The sequence below is a fragment of the Salvelinus fontinalis genome, chromosome 1 (assembly GCF_029448725.1).
Source record: "Salvelinus fontinalis isolate EN_2023a chromosome 1, ASM2944872v1, whole genome shotgun sequence".
Classification (NCBI taxonomy): Eukaryota; Metazoa; Chordata; class Actinopteri; order Salmoniformes; family Salmonidae; genus Salvelinus; species Salvelinus fontinalis.
The window spans coordinates 26,877,253-26,903,217 of record NC_074665.1 but is presented as its reverse complement, the minus strand read 5'-3'; the positions used below and the strand labels follow the sequence as shown (position 1 = coordinate 26,903,217).

The 25,965-nt window shown below is 41.9% G+C and overlaps 1 pseudogene; it reads left to right on the top strand.

Annotated features, from left to right (window-relative positions):
- Positions 1 to 66: 66 nt before the first annotated feature.
- LOC129856033 (pancreatic lipase-related protein 2-like) lies at positions 67 to 20,653 on the top strand (annotated as a pseudogene).
- Positions 20,654 to 25,965: the final 5,312 nt, after the last annotated feature.

The window sequence follows — 25,965 nt, the reverse complement described above, 5'->3', positions numbered from 1 at the left end:
CATTAGACTGAGTGACTAACACACAGGTCCTACACACAATGTTCCCCTTGAACAAGCGTCAATGCCATGGAAACGCTGTCTAACATCCATGGCAACGTAATGCAACGGGGGACGTGGGGACTGGAGAGAGATGGTGAGATAAAGATGTTCCTGCTGCCTGGTCACTGATACGTTTGACCTACACTCTTTGAATCGACAGCCACAGCGCACTCTCCAGGCTATCCCGTAACAGGGGGAATTCTTGGGGCTGTGCCACAGAGGCCGGTGCCAACATTACATAAGCCTTCAGTAGGTGTCCCTACGGACTTACATGTACAACCAAACGGACTGACAGCTGAGTCTGGGCCGTCCAGCTCGTAACAGAACAGCCTTTTACTACAATGGCATTTTTACGTGCCTCTTTTTGCCTTTCTGTGTATTACATACTAGTTAACATCTACAATGTGAGACATCACTCTCAAAATGGCAGGCATAAAGCAACTGAGTTATCACATTTTAGAACAACAAGGCAGACAAAGAAACAATTATTTGAACATTGCGTAGGTCTTATTAAATGCTACTTTTTCAACAACACAACTCTGTAGAGAAGTCTCTTCTCCCAGCAGTCCAAAGAGCCTGTCCATGGGACCACAGTAGTCTGTGGAGCGAGGTAGAGCAGTCACAGTGTTTGGTTTCCCCCTCCACATAACACATATAATCAATATTCCACTGGAGGGGAAACATCCCACCATTCCACTTTGTTCACACTGCCCAGCACAAGGAGAATGCATTCAAAATGGTCCAAAACCTTTGTCTGGAAAAATACAAACAACTTCTAGAAGTGTTAACGATTACCTTTGAGAATACAGAGGGAAGGAATAGAATAATTGTTTTAGTTTTCGGACAGTATTCTATGGCTCATAAAAAATGTTTGAAGGTCCCGCACATCATGAAAACAATTTAGTTCCGGCATGCATTTCAGCGCCAAAAGGTCAAGCAACATCAGCAGATTATAATTTATCTGTCACTTCAACTTCCTTGGGACCAATATCACTAGAATTACAGTCAACAACAGCTTAGCATTAAGACAAGCCTTCGCATCTCCCTTTACCCCTTACAGTCTCTCTGCTACAGCCAGCCACCTTTCGGAACACGGTGGTAGTGGCAAGAATATTAAAGATGATGAAATAATATTTTCATTTTCTAGTGATGAAGAATCAATCATCAGATTCTATGATGATGATCAGCTCTAATGAGGGATCTAGGTAACCAATCTGTCCTTAAGTCCTTATGACCGACCGCCTGTGTCAAAGATCGCTAAGGAACATATCCAAAAGTATTGCAAAATATATATTTTTTTCATGAAATAGAGAGGTGTTGTTTTTTAACATCACTCACACATCATTTCTGTGATTAGAGTACAATAATGAGAAATAATTAAATCTTACATCTCATATACTCGGACTAGTAGAATGTAAAATACGGATCCATTCAGGTTGCCCTGTGTTAACTAATTTGTTAATCGCATACATCATTGGGAACTATGGTTTAATTACATATCATGATTCCACCTTTGTCTATGATATGGGGAATCAAGGGGATGGGGCAGAGTGACTAAATTAAGAAGGAGAATATCATAAATGTAATTTGGACTTGAGCAGAAAGTGCCATCATACTAATTAGTGTTAAAAACACAAACAGAATGAGGAAGGAATCGCAGTTCTTTTTACAGTATGTTCCCAAAGAGGATTAAGGAAATGAAAGTCTGCTGAGATGGCTTTTCAAACTTATTAACAATACAAATTGATGAAGATGGGAGGAAAGCTCCCGGTGGTGATTTAATATGATTCTCCTTTATGAGCTGTTTGCTCAACCTGTACAACACTGAATAAGTTTTAGGTTAGTTAATTGTGGAGAGTTTATTTTGGAAATAGGTTTTGAATTAAGATGTATATATACACACTGAACAAAAATATATAAGCATCATGCAACAATTTCAACGATTTTACTGAGTTACAGTTCATGTAAGGAAATCAGTATGGGTTTCACATGACTGGGAATACAGATATGCACCTGTTGGTCACAGATACTTAAAAAAAAGGAAGGTGCCTGGATCAGAAAAGCAGTCTGACCATTTGCCTCATGCAGAGTGACACATCTCCTTCGCATAGAGTTGATTAATGGCATATGCTAAATGGCATATTATTGATCAGGCTGTTGATTGTGGCCTGTGGAATGTTATCCCGTGAACTGGAACACGCTGTCATACACGTCATTCCAGAACATCCCAAACATTCTCAATGGGTGACGTGTCTGGTGAGTATGCAGGCCATGAAAGATCTGGGAAATTTTCAGCTTCCAGCAATTGTGTACAGATCCTTGTGACATGGGGCAGTGCATTATCATGCTGAAACATGAGGTGATGACGGCGGATGAGTGGCACGACAATGGGCCTCAGGATCTAGTCACGTTATCTCTGTGCATCAAATGACCCATCTTTAAAATGCAATTGTCTTCATTGTCTGTAGCTTATGCCTGCCCACACCATAACTCCACTGCCACAATGTTGACATCAGCCACCCGCTTGCCCACATGATGCCATACATGCTGTCTGGCATCTGCCCAGTACATTTGAACCCGGGATTCATCTGTGAAGAGCACACTGCTCCAATGTGCCAGTGGCCATTGAAGGTGAGCATTTGCCCACTGAAGTCGGTAATGACGCCGAACTGCAGTCAGGTCAAGACCCTGGTGAGGACAAAGAGCACGCAGATGAGCTTCCCTGACACAGTTTCTGACAGTTTGTGCAGAAATTCTTCGGTTGTGCAAACCCACAATTTTATCAGCTGTCCGGAAGGCTAGTCTCAGACAATCCTGCAGGTGAAGAAGTCAGATGTGGAGGTCCTGGGCTGAAATGGTTAAACATGATTTGCGGTTTTGAGGCCGGTTGGACTGACTTCAAAATTCTCTAAAACGACATTGGAGGCTTATGGTAGAGAAATTAACATTCAATTCTCTGGCAACAGCTCTGGTGGACATTCCTGAAGTTAGCATGCCAACTGCACACTCCCTCAAAACTTGAGACATCTGTGGTGTGTGACAAAACTGCACATTAAGATTGGTCTTTTATTGTCCTCAGCACAAGGTGCACCTATGTAATGAGCATGCTGTTCAGCTTCTTGATGTGCCACACTTATCAGGTGGATGGATTATCTTGGCAAAGGAGAAATGCTCACTAACATGGATGTAAACAAATGTGTGCACACAATTTCAGAGAAAAAAGCTTTTTGTGCGTATGGAACATTTCTGGGATTGTTATTTCAGCTCATGAAACATGGGACCAACACTTTGTTGTGTTTATATTTTTGTTCAGTGTATCCTTTTATAATATGGCTAGGGATGGTGTTCTGCCCAAATTCATGCCCTTAAATGTTTAAATTGCTATAGTTTTGTCATTTAACTAATCATCACAATACATTGATTATACAACTACATGAGAGACTGCATGTTTTGTCGGCTGCAACTTCCAACCTCATGAAGGATGACACTGTATACAAGACGTAGAGCATGCCTTGTTTGTGTTTAATCCAATTAAACCCTTCCTTTTCAATAGGAGAGACTCGGCTCTATCTGAATACTCACAATAGGAACAACATGAGTTATGTCTGACAAGCTGTACCCTGTGGGAGCAGGGAATCTGTGGAACAAACATACTAGCAAGCCACAGAAACAGCGAGCCAAACTTGGGATATACTTGAGGCCTTGAAGGGGTGGTTTTGGGGTGCTACTTTATCCTACTGTACCGCTCAACACTATTTTAAGGATTTAGTCCAACTATACCCCCAGTTAAACCAACTGCTTTCTCAGTCACACACACAAAACAACAGAAACCACATGCTGTGTTAGTTTGGTGCGGCCCCTGGATGCTTCAGCCTGGTCCTGTGTGTAGTTCTCCAGTAATAAGAGCCTTGCTGTGTCTGCCTCCCTCCTCCTCCTCCTCCCTCCTTATTCCTCCCTCTTCCTCTTCCTCCTCCAGACTGTGGTTCTCCTCTCCAACTGTAATACATTAGCAGGATTAACATTCCAATGGTAAGCCCCGCAGACGAACCTGCCGGCTTTTCTGTCCTCTTTCCCCCCGCCCTGCAGCCTGCTCCATCTTGCACGTATTTTCCCTTCTGCTGCCTTGCTTTGCCCCCCCCCCCTCACACACGTGTCACAGTGCAATGGTGCATCAAAGGTTTATCTCTCGAATCTAACAATATTCCTTGGTTCCTTTTCCCGGTGTTACCTACATGTGTTGTAGGGCTAGTTTTGACAGGTTTGTGGTGAGATGTTATACTGTAGAAATGTGGAAATGAATAAGACAATTCAATGACATTGACGAGTCAGAGTGCATGCAATTTTATAAAAAAATCTTTAGAGCTGGGGCTGATTTGTTCCTGCTGTATTCTTAATTGTTGTGTTTTAATTTTGGTTATGTCTCCACTTGTTTGTGGAAACCTAATAGCCAAAGCGAAGACAAATCGAGCAAATAAACAAATGCAGCAAGTAAACTAAGACGACACAGCCACAAACACACATTGGTCTTGAAATAATCAAAATGATAAACACACATACTGTATTTGACCCACGGGGTGCTTCACTAAACCAATCCCAGACACCTCCTATTCCACATTATTTATCCAGAAGCCCCAGGGGAGAGAGAGCACCTTAGGACTGTTTTCTCATGGGATTATCCTCCTGGGTGGAAACTCCACAATGATCATCTCATCTAAATGCTTTGACAGGATCATCTGGCAAAGATTACCCCTCCCTCCCTGTTTCACATATATTATGTTGTCGAGTTTTCTTCTATTTCTATACTATTTCTGTGCAAAAGAAAATTCTAGAGCTTTGGATAGGCCAGGTGTTTGCTATATTCCTTTTGATGATAATAGAATTGCAAGGTAGCAATATCATAAATAGGTAAATGACCAAACAATTATTCTGAAATTGTATATTGTATTTCAGTGTTTGATTTTCCTTGGACATACGCACGGTGTCATTCATGTTTTGTTAGCCTCAATTTGGTAGTTATTGAAGAAGCTTGCTAATATACATTGTCTGCACTTCACATAAAACATACGAACCCCTGGTTACATAAAATTGGTGGATCTCCTATATCTACTAGGATATACATTGAGCATGCAAAACATTCAGAACACCTGCTCTTTCTATGTCATAGACTGACCAGGTGAAAGCTATGATCCCTTATTGATGTCAATCAGTGTAGATGAAGGGGGTGGAGACAGGTTAAAGAACGATTTTTAAGCCTTGAGTCAATTGAGACATGGATTGTGTATGTGTGCCATTCAGAGGTTGAATGGGCAAGACAAATGATTGAAGTGCCTTTGAACAGGATATGGTAGTCGATGCCAGGCGCACCGTTTTGTGTCAAGAACTGCTCCGCTGCTGGGTTTTTCATGCTCAAAAGTTTCCTGGGTGTATCAAGAATGGTCCACCACGCAAAGGGCATCAAGCTAACTTTTTTAAATGTACATTTTATTTAACTAGGCAAGTCAGTTAAGAAGAAATTCTTATTTACAATGACAGCCTACCCCGGCCAAAACCGGATAACGCTGTTCCAATTGTGCGCCGCCCTATGGGACTCCAAATCACGGCCGGATGTGATACAGCCTGGATTTGAACCAGGGATTGTAGTGACGCCTCTTGCACTGAGATGCAGTGCCTTAGACCGGGGGGAGGGTGTGCAACTCAATATTAAGAATGTGTTCCTAATGTTTGGTATACACAGTGTATTCACTTAACAAAAATATAAATGCAACATGTAAAGTGCTGGTCCCATGTTCAATGAGCTGAAATAAATGATCCCAGAAATGTTCCTTACACACTAAAAGCTTACTTCTCAAACATTTTGTGCACAAATTTGTTTACATCCCCGTTAGTCTTCTCCAAGATAATCCATCCACCTGACAGGTGTGGCATATCAAGAAGCTGATTAAACAGCATGATCATTTTCAAAGGTGCACCTTGTCCTGAACAATAAAAGGCCCCTAGAATGTGCAGTTTTGTCACACAACACAATGTCACAGATGTCTCAAGTTTTGTGTGCAATTGGCATGCTGACTGCAGGAATGTCCACCAGAGGTGTTGCCAGAGAATTTAATGTTAATTCTCTACCATAGGCCGCCTCCGACATCATTTTAGAGAATTTGGCACTACATCCAATTGGCCTCACAAACGCTGGCCACATGTAACCACGACAGCCCAGGACCTCCACATCCGGCTACTTTACCTGTGGGATCAGGGGAGGGGGGTGCAGAGAAGTATTTCTGTCTGTAATAAAGCCCTTTTGTGGGGACAAAATTATTCTGATTGGTTGAGCCTGGCTCCCCAGTGGGTCGGCCTGGCTCCCCATTACTACACACCTGCCCAGTCATGTGAAATCCATAGATTAGGGCCAATTAAATTGATTTAAATTGACTGATTCCTTATATGAACTGTAAACTATATGAAATTGTTGCATGTTGCGTTTATATTTTTGTTCAGTATAAAAGGGATAGTTATTGAGGCGAAAGAGAAACTGACACTGCTTACTCTCCAGTGCCATCTCTTGGAAATGTACAGTAGTTGACAGAAAATGAAATGAGAAAAACACGTAATTGAAATTGTACTGATAGCGTTCAATTATTCAAAGTTTTAATTTAATGTACAATTGGATAATTTACTTTTTAAGCATAGTATATTGGTATGATACAAAAATGGATCTACATGTAAAAAAAGAAGAAGAAACCTACAAGCCAATTTACTGTCTCTCTTGTTCAGTATCGGTGCAACAACACAACATAGGAAGTGGATATTCAGCTGGGTGATGTAACAGTTAAAGGTTAGGGTTCATTGAGAGTTTGCGGTTAGGTTAGGGTCTTCCGGCTGCTATCCACTTCCCATGAATACACACCTACACTCCTTAGGAACAGCAGTGCCATCACCAGTACAGTACAACATGGTATATGGTGTACACATACTGTACGTACACAGTGTACATGTCTGAGCTGGCTGTGATATCAGTTAGGTGATAACAAACAGTATGACTTATAAACGCTACACATTACTGACAAAAACATATTCTTGTCAGAATGAACCAGGTCTAACCAATTTCTAGAAGACACAACCTGTAACATACACATGAAATAGATGCCTGGGAAGAAGTAAACATTCCAGTTTTATCATATTCATTCAACATGTAATTCAAAAGTGATTTATTGAGCAAGTTGTGTTTTGTGTATGTTTACTTATTAATTCAGTCACTTATAAACCTTGAAAAGTTTCTAGCATACTTTTCCACAATCTCAACCGCTACACTACAGCAATGAATTGTTTCTTGTTTTCTAAAGCCCGTTTATACCTGATTGTAACATGCATACTTTGTTCTGATATTGTCCACATTTTGATTGTGCCCAGACTTTGGACAGGTGTAGACGATTGAAAGTCGCCTTGTGGTCTGATTGTGATCAGATCTTCCCGACCACTTCTGGAGGTAGTCAGAAGCGTTGTTTACACCTTGCGCTAACATGTGCATTTTGTGATCTGATTAATATGATCCAATCACTATCTGATTAAGGTTTGTTTTGACTAAAATGTGTCTCTTATCCGTCGACTGTTTCTGCATTGTGACCAGATCAGCTGGTGCCTCCCTGTCAGCAAATTATTTGACAGATATTCTTTCAAGATAATATTTATTTATTTTAAGACAATTACTGATGCCAATGATTTTAGAGGCCAGTATAATGATGATTTAAATGGTTTGACCATCCAGATCTGATTACACTTGATTGATATCCGGACACAACGAGTCCCTGACTTCCTCAGGAGGTGGTCTGGAAGATCTGATCACAATCAGATCGCAATGTGTCTTTTAATTATCTACACCTGTCTAAAAATATGGGCGCAATCAGAATGTGTAAAAAGATCTGAGGACAAAGGGCTGAGGATAGATCTGAGGAAAAGATCTGATTGGTCAAAATACCAATACGATCAGAATTAGGCTGTCTGTGTTAAATGTAGCCATGTTAGCATTGGTATAAATGGGGCTATATACCGTATCTTACAAGTGTAGATGGATCTGGACAGTGAAACAGTTTAAATCATCATTATCCCACCCTATAAAATCATTGACAGGTGACGCCATTGACTTGGCATAAATATACGTCTTTAAATAAATAAATTCATATTATTTTGAAAGAATATCAGTCAAAAATTTGCATCCAGGGAGGGACCAGAATATTTGGTCACAGTGTGGACATAGTGGACGCATAAGAGACACATTTTACTACCATGTGTAGATGCAATGGCTACAATGGCTGCGTTTACACAACCAGACCATTTATTGGCAAAGATCTGATCTGATTGTTCAAAAGAACAACAGGTACAACCGCAAACAACGTTGGCACGATCAGAATGTGGTTAAGATCAGGACACATGTTAGCACCAGGTATGAAGGAGGCTTAATTGACACAACTGATTTCAACTAGGTAATTAGGTAGCCTGACATTTTAAATAGGTGTGACCTATTTAATTGGATGTCTTTTTATGGTTGTAATTTGCTCTGGAAATACTGTTTATGAACATAAATTAAACTTTTAGAGTGACGCCGGTGTGTTTTGGCCTTCTTACGCTTCGATCACACTGACAGCATCCTTGCGCAAAATAGTACGCAGCATCATCTGGATATGTATGGAACAAAAGTTAATAATTCGTCTTCTGCTAGCATTTTTGTCAAGCCGTCTACGCATACAGTCTGACGCATACCTTCGATAAATCCAACGTATGCACCACACCGAATGCACTGCAACTGCCTCTACCAATGCAATGCTGCAAGGCAAATGCAGCGTTTCATTGGAAATGAATGTAATTCTGGTGTACCAAAGTTCAATAAAGCTGTCGGTGGGATCGAAGCGTTGTTAACCCCTTTTGACTGCTGGGCTGTTGTGTTGGATTCGTATAATTCTTCTGCAGCCGCTGATACCAGAGTCGTTTGAAGGTAAGTGGTTCTTGTACATATTTATTTTTTATTTGACCTTTATTTAAGTAGGCAAGTCAGTTAAGAACAAATTCTTATTTACAATGACGGCCTAGGAACAGTGGGTTAACTGCCTTGTTCAGGGGCAGAACGACAGATTTTTACCTTGTCAGCTCTGGGATTCAATCTAGCAACCTTTCGGTTACTGGCCCAATGCTCTAACCACTAGGCTTCCCTGCCGCCCCTGAACATAGAAGATCTTAGGAAATCCCAGGACATAGTGTCTATAATACTGTAATAAACTCACATAGTTGCTGTCACAAACTTCAAACTCCACACAGTTGTCACTGACGAGTTGGATATTTTCCCACTGAGCCAAGAATTTCTGTACTTACAGGATTCGTATAAATACATTTTTCTCCGTTTTTTTATTTACATTTGTCAGTAAAACATGAATGCAGTTTGTCATTGTTTTGTTTACTGTTTGCGGCCCTGGTTGTCCTGAGAAGACAATGGTAAAACACTTCAACGTGAGACTAAATATGAATGCAGCGCAAGTAGATGGATGAAAAATCGTGAATTTCAGCTTTTTTCACTGTGGGATTTCGTGAGACTGATGGAAACAAACAACAACTTCTAGTGCTTTTTTAAGTCTTTAAGTGTTAGTGAATGCCAGTTTTTCCACAATGATTCATGTTGTGTACTGTGCTGATCAGTTATAATGCTACTGTATATAGATGATGTATCTTTTGGCCTTGACATGAACTGATGCTATAGTATGTACACAATAGTATGTGACATCTGACACCTCCAACTGCCTGTTTCCCAGACACAGAAGAGTAGCCCAGATCAGTGTATATTAAAAGAGCAAACAGATTCAGCACAAATGTCTGTCGTTAATAGTACTGGTTACTTATTCATTTCTTACAGAGAGTACGGTAAATACTAATGCTTTTTTTGACAAGGGTGACGAGAACTGGCTTATTGAAATGTGCAAAGTAGGCAGTGTTCAGTTCTAGTCTGAGTGCACTACATGTTGAGTCCCTCCCAATGGGACTTGTGTACTATGTTTGATATTTTATTTTTGGGTGAGAGGGTGGTTCTCTGGATAACACCAAGGAAGTAAGTGATAGTTAACACCGGGAACAGCAGTGCCCATTGTGGGGTTGATGTCATGTTTGTGTTCTCAGACGATACTGACAGAGGAAGAGGTCAACTGCATCTGTGTGGACTGGAAGAAGGGGGGGCTGACCCTCTGCACACAGGCAGCCAATAACGTCTGAGTCGTTGGCGCCCAGGTGGCCCACATGATTGACGTCTTTTGGGTAAGTACTGTCTAGACCACATATGTCAGAGTCAAGGCCCGCGGGCCACATCCGGCCCGCGAGAAGGTTTTTTACGGCCCCTGGGATGATCTTGATTTATTATTAGAACCGGCCCGCAGACCGCAGCAAGCCGGCAGCCCGCAGATCTTTTACACGCACCAATACTACATTTCCCACAATGCAACGGTGACGCACCGAGCAGTAGGCTGCTTCATTTCAATATTTATTGGCACAGCAGTCGTCAGCATCACAGTAAAATTAACTTTCAGATACCCATCAAAAATGGCAAAACGGAAGGTGGACACTGAGAACCGGGGGTTTCAAACAAGGTGGGAGTCGGAGTATATGTTCACGGAGGTAGCTGGAAAACCTGTGTGTCTTCTGTGTGGAGAAAGTGTGGCGGTACTGAAAGAGTATAATCTGAGACGACATTATGAAACGAAACACGCGGACAAAAACAAGAATATGGACATGGAACAAAGGCTACAAAAGGCAGAGGAATTAAAACGAGGCCTCAAATCTCGACAGGCTCTGTTCAAAAAAGCCAAATCACAAGGCCAGGCTGCTGTCAAGGCCAGTTTTATTTTGGCAGAAGAGATCGCTAAATCAGCCCGGCCATTTACGGAGGGGGATTTCATCAAAAACTGCATGATTAAAGTTTGTGACGAAGTTTGCCCAGAAAAAAGGCAACTCTTTTTAAATGTGAGTCTGAGCAGAAACACCATTGCCGAGAGAGTAGACCAGTTGTCCATCAATCTAAAAGAGCAGCTTGTGAAAAAGGGAAAAGATTTCATTGCATATTCCTTGGCTGTGGATGAGAGCACCGACATTTCTGACATTGCCCAGTTGTCAATTTTCATCCGCGGAGTGGACTCCAGCCTAAGCGTGACAGAGGAGTTTTTGGCTTTACGTCCTATGCATGGCACAACTACGGGGCATGATTTGTATGAAGAGGTGTCAAGATGTGTAAATGAGATGGAGCTGCCTTGGGAAAAACTTGTGGGTTTGACAACCGACGGAGCACCTGCGATGTGTGGACACAGGAGCGGACTGGTGGCGAAGATACGGGAAAAGATGCAAGAGGAAAACGCGACAGGTGAGCTGACAGCTTATCATTGTATCATACACCAGGAAGCGTTGTGCGGTAAAGCCTTGAAAATGGAGCATGTAATGAGCATCATCACGCGCACAGTTAACTTTATCAGAGCCAAAGGTTTGAATCACCGCCAGTTCAAGGCATTTCTGACGGAGTTAGAAACGGAGCATGGTGATTTGCCTTATCACACAGAGGTGCGATGGCTAAGCCAGGGAAAGGTGCTTCAAAGATGTTTCGAGCTTCGTGAGGAGATTTGTCTGTTCTTGGACAGCAAAGGGAAAGACACAACACAACTCCGAGACGAAATGTTTCTGTGTGAAATGGCTTTTCTGTGTGACATTACGAGTCATCTGAATGCAATGAACTTGCAGCTGCAGGGTCGGGATCATGTCATCTCTGATATGTACAGTACAGTGAAGGCATTTAAAACCAAACTGACTCTGTGGGAGACGCAGATGCGGAAAGAAAATTTGAGCCACTTTCCCAGCTGCCAGACCATGAAAGAGAAGCTCTCTACCAGTGCGTTCCCGAGCGCACAGTTGGCTGATAAAATAGGTATGCTTGCCGCTGACTTTCGACGCCGATTTGCTGACTTTGAAGCACAAAAAAGCAGGTTGGAACTGCTCGGTAACCCATTTGCTGTTGACGTGGAAAGCTCACCACCAAACCTCCAAATGGAGTTGATTGACCTCCAATGCAATGATGCACTGAGGGCAAAATATGCGGCAGTGGGTGCTGCGGAGTTCGCCCGTTTCCTCCCCGACACAATGCCCCAGCTGCGCATCCAGGCTGCTCAAACGTTGTCTATGTTTGGCAGCACATACCTGTGTGAACAACTGTTTTCTTTGATGAACCTGAACAAAACATCACACAGAAGTCGACTTACTGCTGAACACCTCCACTCAATTCTGAGGATTTCCTCAGCTCAGAGCCTTACCCCGAACATTGATGAACTTGTGGAAAAGATGGGACACCACCAAGTATCACCCTCAACCTCAAACAAGTGAACATTACTGTGCAATCACATATTTAGAGTTTTTACTCAGTTCAAGTTTAAAAGTTAAAGTTTAATATTTGTTTTCACTGCATGTTACTTCTCCTTAAACAAAGTGTTGTTTTTGATTAATAGATTTTTGCACTTTATTTTATTGTATTTCAATCCAATTATATTTTAAAAATATTTCAGTTGAGTGGATGATAGAAAATTGCTATTATTGTTTTTTTCTTTGAAGTAAATTTAGCCCACTTTTGCTAAAATAGAAAATATAGGCTACTGATGGTGCCTTGAATACCGTTTTCTTTCATTTAATGTTCATGTTATGGGGATTTTTATATAAAGGAAATTTGTCTTTTGTGTCTGTTGAAAATTAAAGATTACTGACAGAGCCATAAGAAAATATTGCTTTATTTATCTGATCATATTGGAATATATTTGTTAGGTTTTCAGTAGGTTCAATTAGGTTCACTAGACTATATGCGTCATTTAAAAATTTTTCAATGAACATTCGAACAGTCCGGCCCTCGGCTTGTAGCTAAATTTTTTATTTGGCCCTCCGTCCATTTGACTTTGACACCCCTGGTCTAGACCATAGGTACTGTATACACAGGGTTGGTGTGAATTCCACAATTCCTTTTCCCTGTACATTTTATTCAATTTAAATTCTACTAAGCTAACATATGGATATGTTTTAAGATATACTGTGGATATTTTAGCTGTTTAAATTCACTTGTGTAGATATATATTGTATCAGATATATATGTCACCCTTGTCAAAAAAAGCATTAGTATTTACCGTACTCTCTGTAAGAAATGAATAAGTAACCAGTACTATTAACGACAGACATTTGTGCTGAATCTGTTTGCTCTTTTAATATACACTGATGCACATTTGTGGCCTGCTGGAGGTCATTTTGCAAGGCTCTGGCAGTGCTCCTCCTGCTCAAAGGCGGAGGTAGCGGTCCTGCTGGTGGGTTGTTGCCCTCCTACGGCCTCCTCCACGTCTGCTGATGTACTGGCCTGTCTCCTGGCAGCGCCTCCATGGTCTGGACACTACGCTGACAGACACAGCAAACCTTCTTGCCACAGCTCGCATTGATGTGCCATCCTGGATGAGCTGCACTACCTGAGCCACTTGTGTGGGTTGTAGACTCCGTCTCATGCTACCACTAGAGTGAGAGCACCACCAGCATTCAAAAGTGACCAAAACATCAGCCAAGAAGCATAGGAACTGAGAAGTGGTCTGTGGTCACCACCTGCAGAATCACTCCTTTATTGAGGGTGTCTTGCTAATTGCCTTTAATTTCCACCTTTTGTCTATTCCATTTGCACAACAGCATGTGAAATTTATTGTCAATCAGTGTTGCTTCTTAAGTGGACAGTTTGATTTCACAGAAGTGTGATTGACTTGGAGTTACATTGTGTTGTTTAAGTGTTCCCTTTATTTTTTTGAGCAGTGTATTTACAATTTGATAAAATATAGAATTTGCCTTTGCTGCTATAGCCCATTGAAAGGCATTGAGTAACACGTTCATAAACGGCAAAAGACAATCAAAGGAAGTCATAATGTTTTGAAGTCTCTGTCCTATATCTAGGAGAAATAAGAAGGCTTAGGAATTATTTTTAAAAAATGGACATGTATTTGACCCCTTTAAGGGTGGGGGGCACAAAATCACTTATATACATTTTTTGGTACCGGGTTAACTTCAGACGAGTACCGTGACAAAACTGAGAACACCATCGTGAGTCATGTTTCTATGGTTGTCATATTAGTTTTTAGGTAAAACCTTTCGGGATGCCACAGACGTTTTCACGAGAGACCGATTTTCGGGATGTCTCCTGGTCTGACAAACAGCGCTGTAGCTAACCCACTTTCCACTGCAGCTGTGGAAGGCTGACATGGGCGGATACGGTGGAATGAGACACAGCCCATACAAAACGGATATGTCTAGCTTAAACTAGTGTATTCTGATGGAGAAGTAATTATTTTAATTAGATTGACACAAGGCTGCGTCAATCCACTTTAGGCGTTCAAATCCTGCAGTAAATGTTCTATAATTGCATTATATCCTTTATATTTCTTTGCATTATGGAAAATGGAAAATGGAAAAATAATGAATTTCAATTCCGAAGTGACATTTTTCACCATTCTAATGTAGTCCAATTCTATAACTTTAAGATTGTCTCCACTTCATAAGTTAATTAAATTTGAAATCATATTGGAATTAACCCCGACTGTCTACACGTGCACATGCCATATGTTGTTTCACAGCTCAAGAATGTTTAAACCTAAAAACATATCTATTTCTGTTGCGGCAGCATGGACGCACAACTGTCACAGCAAACAGAGCGTTCTAGGTTGAAAGACACCATTATCTCTCCAACGCTCGCCTTAACATTTTCTGTCCCAGGAAGGCTTACATGGTCCACGTTATCGGACAGTCTGGGGGCACACGCTGCTGGCGAGGTGGGCCGCAGGATCAGCATGCTAGGACGCATCACAGGTCAGATCTTAGCTAAGCACATGTATACATCGTCATGGATCTACGTAATGCGTTGAAACCCAGGTCCCAAGCCCCCAACTCCTATTCTGAGCCATATAACCCTTGTTGAAAACGTCTAGATGTAAAGTGATTGACTGAAATTCTGAGTTAGAGGTTGTGTGTGTGTGTCCTCCTCTCTCAGGGCTGGACCCAGCACAGCCCTGCTTCCAGGGCCTCATTGCCACGGTGCGCCTGGACCAGTCCGATGCCACATTTGTAGATGTCATTCACACTGACACGCTGCCCTTCATCCCTTATGTTGCTATGGGACACAATGGCTGTTTTTAAATATCAAAATAAAGTACACTTTTTGAGTGTGACGAATACCCTGGCTTACATTCGTGGCTTACACAAAATATTTCTGTTCATATGAGCAGAATACAGCGTAAGACTACATCATCCTTTTTATTTCAGGCAAGGGCATATCTCACGCTGTTGGCCACGTTGACTTCTACCCTAATGGAGGAGAGCACATGCCTGACTGTGACAAGAACATTGTCTCTACCATTGTGGACATTGACTGCCTTTGGGAAGGGGAGAACGGATGCATATTTGTACTGTGTCTTGAAACCTGTAGAATTGGGGAAAAATGCTTAAAAGGTGAAGATAGATGAGGATCAACCGAAAGGGAAAATAACTCCCGATTGCGTGATATATTCCGATTTGAGCTGACATGCAGCAGCGGCAACGTGATTGCAGTCTCCGCTAACGCCGGAACATTGCCTTTAAATTTCAATAACACTAATGCTGAACTTCTGCGATACGGATTGAATAGAGCCAGGGGAGAACGACTGCCACCTCTCATGGAGGCTACAGAAGTTGAATGCCAACTGCAGTACTGCAGGCATTGTTAGCGGAAAACAGGATCCCCCCATTACAGCGAATAGAAAAATGGCAATCTTTCTTTTTTTAAATAAACAAAATTATACAAGTAATTGCTTCTAATAAACCAGATGTATGTCCTTGAACTGATGACTTCAAAATTGCACACAGAATAAGTTATAAGGATAATTGAGTTGCTAATGGCAACCTGCAGTACCCGTTGGCCTTCAACTTGAGCTACTCAATGGGAGGTGGCAGCACTGAGTTAGCCAGCAACATCACTTCATGGATTAGCTCAAAATGCACATGTTATTCCTCAATGAGACACTATCTTAAGACTTCATTTGGCTTGAATGCGCTATTGAGTCTTCACATAGGAATGAATGGTGTCACTTGATCGATGTATGAATGGCCAAAGCCAGTCAGTGAAAAGAGACCCCAATCTATTAACCAGCCGTTACAAGTTGACGTAATGTAACTTTCTATGTAGTGTAAGGTCAGAACTAGCATCATAGGCACTCCATGTCACAATGACTCACACATTTTCTTGTCTGGCCATCTGAAAATGTATCCCCTGGAATATTGGAGTGGTACGAATGGTAAAACCATAAAGAACACCAGTCTTTTTCAATTGGACCGGTCTGGACAAATATTTTCTAAAATGGTGGCAGGCCCCTTCAGTTATGTGCTGCTGCCTTGGGGGCCAGCACAGCTGAATCTGCCAATTTGATTGTAGAGAAGAGTGGAAGATGGCGCCACAGCTTTTGAAGCGCCTGGTGCTTGCCCTATGCTGGGAGACTACAACATAGCCCATGACCTTCACCCATCCCTCTCTCTGCTTTGCCCCCTTTGTTATTGTGCCAGACACGCGCAATGTTGTTGCCTGCAACCATCTCTGATCCTACAAGTACTACAATGACAGACTCGTAAACCCTGAAGGCTTTACGGGATACGGGTTTTGACTCCGTAAGTGTTTTCTTTATTTGGGTTTGAAAGTTTTCCCCAACTTACTGGGGTTGCGAGTTGTTAGGGGGCCAAGGCTGGGTGGCTGTCCTCCATTAACAAACTACTCTAGGCTATCACATGGGATGGGGAGGCGCATCGCTGGCTGCGAAGACTGTCCTGGGGGGGCACGCACGCACCTGTTGTACATGACATTGATATGGCTGTGAACTGTTTCTATGGTTTTAGAAGTTGATTTGCCGGGATTGGGTTCAGCGAAGACTGTAGCAGACGGGCGTCCCCCATGATTTCTATGGGAGGGAATGCAGCTGTCCACGTTAATGGCAGTTTATCCCTGCTTTGGGTCGCATCCCAATCAAACAGCCCCGGGAGCATGGTGCATGACCTCATACATTCGGAAAGTATTCAGATCTCTTGACTTTTTCCACATTTTGTTACGTTACAGCCTAATTTTAAAATGGATAAAAACATTTTTGTTTTCATTAAGCTACGCAATACCCCAGAAAGACATTGCGAAAACAGGTTTTTAGACATTTTTACAAAAGTATTAAAAATAAAAAACATAAATACCTTATTTACATAAGTATTCAGACCCTTTGCTATGAGACTCAAAATTGAGCTCAGGTGCATCCTGTTTCCATCTATCATCCTTGATGTTTCTACAACTTGATTGGAGTCCTACTTTGGAAAATTCAATTGATTGGACATGATTTGGAAAGGCACACACCGGTCTATATAAGGTCCCACAGTTGACAGAGCATGTCAGAGCAAAAACCAAGCCATGAGGTCGAAGGAATTGTCCGTAGAGCTTCGAGACAGGATTGTGTCCAGGCACAGATCTGCTGCATTGAAGGTCCCCAAGAACGCAGTGGTCTCCATCATCCTTAAATGGAAGAAGTTTGGAACCACCAAGACTCTTCCTAGAGCTGGCCGCCTGGCCAAACTGAGCAATCGGGGAGAAGGACCTTGGTCAGGGAGGTGACCAAGAACCTGATGGTCACTCTGACAGAGCTCCAGAGTTCCTCTGTGGAGATGGAGAACCTTTCAGAAGGACAACCATCTCTGCAGCACTTCACCAATCAGGCTTTTATGGTAGAGTGCCCAGATGGAAGTCACTCCTCAGTAAAAGGCACATGACAGCCCTCATGGGCTCACAGACTATGAGAAACAAGATTCTATGGTCTGATGAAACCAAGATTGAACTCTTTGCCCTGAATGCCAAGCGTCACGTCTGGAGGAAACCTGGCACCAACCCTACAATGAAGCGTGGTGGCAGCATCATGCTGTGGGGATGTTTTTCAGAGGCGGGGACTGGGAGAACAGTCCGGATTGAGGGAAAGATGTACAGAGATCCTTGATAAAAACCTGCTCCAGAGCGCTCAGGACCTCAGACTGGGGTAAGGTTCACCTTCCAACAGGACAATGACCCTAAGCACACAGCCAAGACAACGCGGGATTGGCTTCGGGACCAGTCTCTGAATTTCCTTGAGTGGCCCAGCCAGAGCCCGGACTTGAACCCGATCGAACATCTCTGGAGAGACCTGAAAATAGTTGTGCAGCGACGCTCCCCATCCAACCTGACAGAGCTTGCAGGGATCTGCAGAGAAGAATGGGAGAAACTCTCCAAATACAGGTGTGCCAAGCTTGAAGCATCATACCCAAAAAGACTTGAGGCTGTAATCGCTGCCAAAGGTGTTTCAACAAAGTACTGAGTAAAGGGTCTTAATAGGGTCTTAAATGTGATATTTCGGTTTTTGTTTTAATAAATGTGCAAACATTTCTAAACCTGTTTTTGCTTTGTCATTATGGGGTATTGTGTGCAGATTGATGGGGGGAGGACAATTTAATCAATTTTCGAATAAGGCTGTAAAGTAACAATGTGGAAAAAGTCAAGGAGTCTGAATACTTTCTGAAGGCACTGTATGAGTATGTCCCAAGAGATGCTGACCTACACCTCGTTGTTCACGTCGCAAAAGCCCTCGGGTGTTGTTCCTTTGCCCTGTTGACAGCCAAACCCTGCTGTTCCCACAACTATAAACTGGTGTCATCCTGAACTACATATTTATAGGGTGGCGATCTAAGACGCATTAAAAGTTGGGAGGAGCTTTGCGTGTGTTCCCCCTATTTCTGGTACTCAAAGCCATGGGTGAGAAACGATGAGTACTCACATATTGCTTTGGCGTAAAGAGGCGGAAAGCGATGGGTCATAACATGCAAGATCCCTTAACATTTCACCTTGGGCAGAATATTAACTGTAGTGGACTGACTCATAATGCATTATCAAACGTGCAAAACGAGCTAACCAATACTTTTATAGCCTGTCCTTTTGCATTTTCGTGAATGGCCAAAAATGGCAATTGTGTATAAATACTAAGCTTTAATCTTTACTTTCAAACTAAAATGCCTCAATTGAATGTCTCCCAGTACAAAAATCTACACATTCTTGTTTCTATACCTTGCCATATATGGTCATATTCTATATTCGGTTCCCTCGGCGCTAACAAATCCACTGTCTAACAATGTTTTCACCTGATTCTGTAATTTGTATTTATTTTTATGAGAGGTGTTTACCATGTGCAGACAATATGCATGTCCCACTATGGGTCACTATGCCGACAAATTCCCCGTCCCCAGTGGCCAATCCAAGATTAAGTTCTACCTGAACACTGGAGACGCTGTGCCCAAGTAAAGCCAGTGGCCTTTCCCTGGCTTTACTTGGGCATCAGATATCCCTCCGCTTTACTCTGTGAAAAAGCCTTCTCACACCTCTATTAAATAGGCATGGTTATTTACACTATTTAGCACGTGCTTCAGTGGCTCAAATAATGCATGAACAATGATTTACTATATACAGTACTAAGTTTTTGTTTTTCCCCCATGTATTCATATTCCACTGTATCGCTACAAAGCAAATGTATCCATCGATGGCAGCAGATCCCTGCCGGGGATAATGAACATAGCGCTGTATGGAGAGCATGGCAACACACGCCAGTATCAGGTACACTTCTGATATAAACTAGTTTATAGATGAGTTGAGATCATGTAATGTCACACACATTTAAAAATGTTGCATTGTTCTACTTGGAAGTGTCACATCATAGCCCATAAAATCAGTTGAACCTCTGAAGGCTGAACATGAATCACAGATCAGTTTACAGGACAACTGACCGATCCTGCCCTAAACTAAACGGACTAAAGGAATTAACATTTTCTGTTCTTTCCTAAAGTGGCCTCCTGAGTCCTGGTAAAACCTACGAGCTCTACATCCATGACTTACATTGGCGAAGTGACTCAGGTGAAGTTCCTCTCCAACAACCACATCAACCCCATGCTTCCCAAGTTTGGCGCCCACAAGATTGAGCTGCTGCGAGGGGAGGATGGGAACTTGTAAATCCGTCTGCCCTGCCAGTCCCACTTGTGTGGCAGCAGTCTGCGCCTCCGGACAAACGAGGGCGTACTGTCAATGGTAGCCGTATGACCCTAGTGCCAAAAACGGGCTCCTGAGGCTTCAGACTCAGCCCTATCAAAACTAGCACTGCGATAGGATTTACTGCCTATGCGCCTCTTTACCAACGTTTGTGTTAATTTGGTTTGGAGCCTAAACCTACGACGAGACGAACACATTAAATAACACGCTGTTTGTAATGCATTTATTGTACACCAGCTAACATGGACTGTAGCCTCCTAATATATAACAAGGTATAATTTTGATTAAAAAAAGCAGCTCTCTGAAAGATGTATGCTCTGTAAAACCCTAGAGGGCAGTATAGGACCGTCATCTGTGATAAACATTCGTCCATTCGTGTTCCACTGGCTCACCATTTCTCTCTGTTGCAGCTTTTTGTTCTGTGGAAACGAGATGGTGCGTGAGATTGTGCTTCAGACCCTTAAACCATGCGGACCTGAGTGAAGCACAACATGACATCCTGTGCTTTTCAATTGTTTCTACAATTGGGTACGGCAGCTGCAGTCAAATACATCTACACAATGAAGCATTGCAGCAACATGAGTGGAAGAAAAATGACAGACGTATATCCCGACATGTTCAAGGACAAAGTAATCCTTAAGAATGGCAAAAAAAGGTGTATAAGTTATCATATGAAAGAATATGCAGAATCGGGGGGAAATCCTGATTTGAATTGTGTGTTCGCATAATGCGTACAGGAAGACAGTTCTGCGTCTCTTTATTAGCCTAAATGTTGAAAGACTGGGGGCTGCATTTGTGCAAACACAAATCTACACTAAATTACACGTTAATATCATGTCGCTCCTTTTCCCATTTAGACAAAAAGTGCAGCCAGCCAGAAAGCCTGCCTAATGTGTCATACGTGTATTTCCAAGAGGCCTTGTGTCTTCACAGCTCTCATTAACGTGTCCCTGGCCTTTCACCAGCTTAGTAAATCCTGATTGGGTCTCATTGTTTTGGCATCATTTATTTGAATACCCACCCTGTGATTACGGCTAGGGAATATACAGCATTAAAAGGCAAGCTGCCATTTTCATCAGAACGCTAACAAAGTGCATTTGTATGCAGTGACTAAACAGAGTCGAGCCATCAGCATTCACACAATACCAATCAGAACAATCCGCAGAGCCACAGCCCCGAGAATGACTACATTATGGTATTAAACATAGCATTGAATATGTGGCTAAGGGGTGGGTGGGGGGGAATGCTTGTGTCTTCAAATCCGCCGTAGACATCCGTCACTGTCTATCTTTTCGATTTCTTTTTAATAGGCTCATTGAATGCAGAGGCTAATGACAAAATAGCTAGCTAATTCCAGTAATTATGTCTGTTTGCCTGAGGGAATTTGTGGATGACAGCGTTTCATTTTGATCAGTGCTCCCAGGGCTCTGGGGGTGGCTTTGTAGCTAACAAAGCACACACAGGTCAAGCATTAGCAAGGTATACTTAAAACAGGGGAAAACACGACAGATGACAGAGAACAGATTTTTCAATGTGTCTGCAGTTATATAATTGGATATGTATACAAAAGGATGCTACTATATGAATGACAGAGAGAGGTTTTGGTAACTTTGAATTAGGTAATGGTTGGACTAGATAATGGCTTTGTGGGACACCTTGAATACCAATCTTCAAAATCATTGCTTAGCAAAAACCTGATTGTTTTTGTATTTCCTTTATATGGTTGGGATGTGGTTTATCTAGATTATCATAGATTAAAAAAGGGATTAGGATGTTTCCTGGCAAATGGAAAAAACTCACCAGAATAATTGTGTAGCTGTACCTGTCCTAAACATACTAAGACTACTTCGTAGTGGGTAAGGCCTCCTCAAACTGAAGTTGGTGTGCCCACATTAGGAACCAAAGGGTTGCTGGTCTGATGTCATGCTGATTTCATGCCATGACTTTACTAGAATATCTAACAGTTATTTATATAAAACCCGCACTCAAAAAATACACACGTGCAGTCGCATGTTCAGTCAGCCATCCAGTCCAATAAAACTGTCTTGACTCTTTCCAACACTGGATTCTGTTGTTGGAATATGTTCCAGTAAGGAGTGCCATTCCTCTCATGCACACAATTTGTTTGTATGTGCCTGTGTATATGTGTGTGTGAAGCACAGGTGGCTGGTGGCACCTTAATTGGGGGGGGACTGGCTAAATTGAATTGATGGAATTAATTATTAATGAGATGGTATCAAACACATGCTTTACATATGTCTTCATATCATTCCATTTACTCCATTCCCACCATGATTATGAGCCTTCCTCAGCAGTCTCCTATGGTGTGCCGGTACGTTTGTGTGTGGAGGGATGTTACCCAAACAGACCTCTCATCAACATGCAGTGACACTCATCTCATAGATGAGGGTGTATGGTGAGCAAACAAATACTAATAAAATCAAATGATGGCTAGGTAACCTGACAGAGGGGGGAACGGCCCAGCAGAGCACAAACGTGCTCCAAATGAAATGAAAACGTGTGAAGAACTGTGAGACTTCAGGCATCATGAACATCGACCGCAACATCACGCTGGAATGAAAACACGTAAAGCTCCCAGCTCCAAATCTCACTGCTTTCCTGACAGAATATATGAGTGTGTGAATGTGTGGGAGGGATCACACCAGCAACTCAAGGGCCTACTTTGAGAGTTTCCCCTTGAAATTGCCGTAGCAACTGCCCTACTTTCCAGCCATTTCGGAGACAACCAGTGCACCTATCCTATCCTTCACCCTACCCATCCCCCTCGCACACATCCAACAACTAAAAACAACCTTGCCCTGTGTGGGGTTGAGAGCCTCTCCACAAACACTCCTGTTAGAATAACACACTCGCTCCTAAATGCACACAGTGGTTGAATAAGAAGTGTTTAGTTTCATATTCAGCTTGTTGGATCATTAGCGAGGGCGCTTGAGGCTAACTACAATTTAGCAGTGGACTTTTTAATCCAAAAGTATGTACATGTGAAATGAATAATGGCACAATATTGCAAGCTGAGTAGAACAAGGGTTCCCAAACTTTTTGGGTCCGGGGACTCCTTTTGTGATAGAAAATTAATCAGGGAACCCCACGTAATCAGAACACAACAAAATGGCATACAAGGAGTTTTGCTATGACTTTGGCAGTGCATGGCCTGACGAACCAAGTCTCGGGCCCTGGGAAGAAACATTTTAAAGGCCCATGGCATTGGAGAGAAAATGTAGCAGTTTTCAAGCAAATTTACTGCAATTCTACAATTTTTTTAATGGGGCAGAGATATATTTTGTTGTTGCAGCTTTAAAGCTAATATCCTGCAATTCTACACATTTTGCCATAAGTCAGAGAGAACTTTGCAGTTTTAGAGCTTTAATTACAGTGCATTTATGTAAAAAAAATATATACAAGAAGTATTAAGTTGAAACATTTGTAATTGCTGGAGTAACGTGGATACCAATATCCCTGTGAGCCTCCCAGGCCAATATTGCCCAGGGTTAAGAACATAAATTATAGATTAATAATATGACAATATGATATGATAATATTTTATTGTATTGTATTACACCCTCAATTTATTCCATGGATCCATTGGCCAAAATTATTTTAATCTGTTGTTAGTAATATTCATACAAAAAAATTAAATGCAGTACTTCTGCGGACCCCACTTTGAGAACCCCTGGAGTAGAGAATAGCACATTGAGGTTGGTTTGAAGCATGTGCTTATTTCGCAACCTCTGTTATTAAACCCGGGATTTTTTTGGTAAAAATCATCGCTGTACTATATGAGTACTACTATACATAAGGCACTCCAAAGCCATTAGGCCTAATAGATACCGGCAGTTATGAACCCATGTCTCCATAACGTCACAACTCGACACAGCACAAGTCAATGAGTCCTGAATTTCAGCAAAAAAAACAGCTGGAGCTTATTTTGGATCTACGGTTCTTTCTCCTAATACACTGTTCTGGCCCGGGCGGAGAGATCAGAAACAGATGAGCAGCAAAGTTAAAAATCATTTCGAGCTGTCATTATCATGGAGATATAGGCCACTGAGTTAGTGGAGGCTGCTGAGGGGAGAACGGCTCATGATAATGACCAGAAAGGAGCAAATGGAATGGCATCAAACACATAGAAACCATGTGTTTGATACCATTCCACTGATTCCGCTACAGTCATTACCACGAGCCCGTTCTTCCCAATTAAGGTGCCACGGACCTCCTGTGCACTGAGTTGGAATCGTCCGTTGCGAAAACACCAAAAAACAAGTCACAGGTGGTGAAGCAGGGTATCACTACTGCATAGTACTGTACTAGTTATCCCATCATTTCAATGCTGTATTACGTAGTCTCAGGTACTGTAGTTAAAAAAAAAAAAATGTTAACACTTTATTTGAATATTCCATCTATTAACCTTCACCCTAGCCTTAACCCTTATCCTAACCCTGAACTTAACCCTTACTCTAAACCTAACCCTAACCATAACCTTTTCATACAGTTGCTTATCAACAGATAGTTTGTTGACACTATGACCATCTGTAGAGCATCCAGAGTTCCCAAATAAAGTGTGACCAAAATATCCACTGGAGAGCAGTGTTGCTTTTCTGATAGTCTTATCCTCTCCTCCTACCCAGCCCGAGGGCACAGACCCAAATGGGTCACACCCATATACAAATCTGTGGCCGCTTTGGATATACCTCATCAAATTGTGCTAACACTGAATAGAACACATAGAAAAATATGAATTAGCTTGAATTGGGTTTCAAAACTTTGGTTTTATTGCAGAATACATTGTATCTGTTTCCAATATTAGTGATAAAACAGGAGTGATTGTTTATAGCCACTGCACCGGCACCTTGCTGTCTTGGCCTAAAGAAACATGCAAAGTATAAATCATTTCATTAAAAAGTATGATATACTCTGTTTTCTTCTTCCCCTGTTACTTTTATTGATGTGGGAAGTCTTTTTGAGGATGCATGTGTAGCATGTCATGAAACCAGCAACGAACAACGACAGGTAGTCAGATATTCTTTGAAATACACATTTTATTGGATGACAGTTTGGCTGTGAATACTTGGCATTGAAATACAACTCGTAAGAGCAGGAAACTTGTAACTCAACAGTAGAAAAATCACATGTGCGTAAACCCAAGGATAAACTGAAAAACGTATGATGTGTGAAACATTTAAGAGTGGCAATTTTGGTTAAATAGTGAAGTAACTTGTTCTACGACAAGCATAGAATCAAGTAGCAGTGAACTTTCATGTCCTGTAATATTGTAAGCTCTAGATAAAGAGTTAAGCACTTTCTGTCGTAGTATGCAGAAGCTAGCTAAACTGATGCTCCTTAACTGTCTCCACCCACCCATTCAATTACAGGTTAATAAATGACACTTCATAGAATTTGACATATTTACCCTCTTTAGGGTGCCAATTGTCATACTCTGCTGCGCTATAAACTCAATACGATGCGAACTTCAGCTAAACATGTCTTCATACAATTCGGACTAAGCTTTGAACATACAGCCGCTACATACAGTATATTGTGCAATACATAATACTGGAGGCGGCACAAAATACATGGTATTTATCAAAGTAGCAATACATTAAAGAAACAAATGCTGTCTTTTTCTTTCCTTCAACTCAATAGTCATCCATTGACCTCCATGAGGATGAGGAAAGGGTTGATAGATTAACCTGTTATGAGTTGTTAGGATGGAGATTGAGCAGATCTGCTGCGATAAGTGTGTGAGATGATTGATTGGGACATGCCATGTACATGTA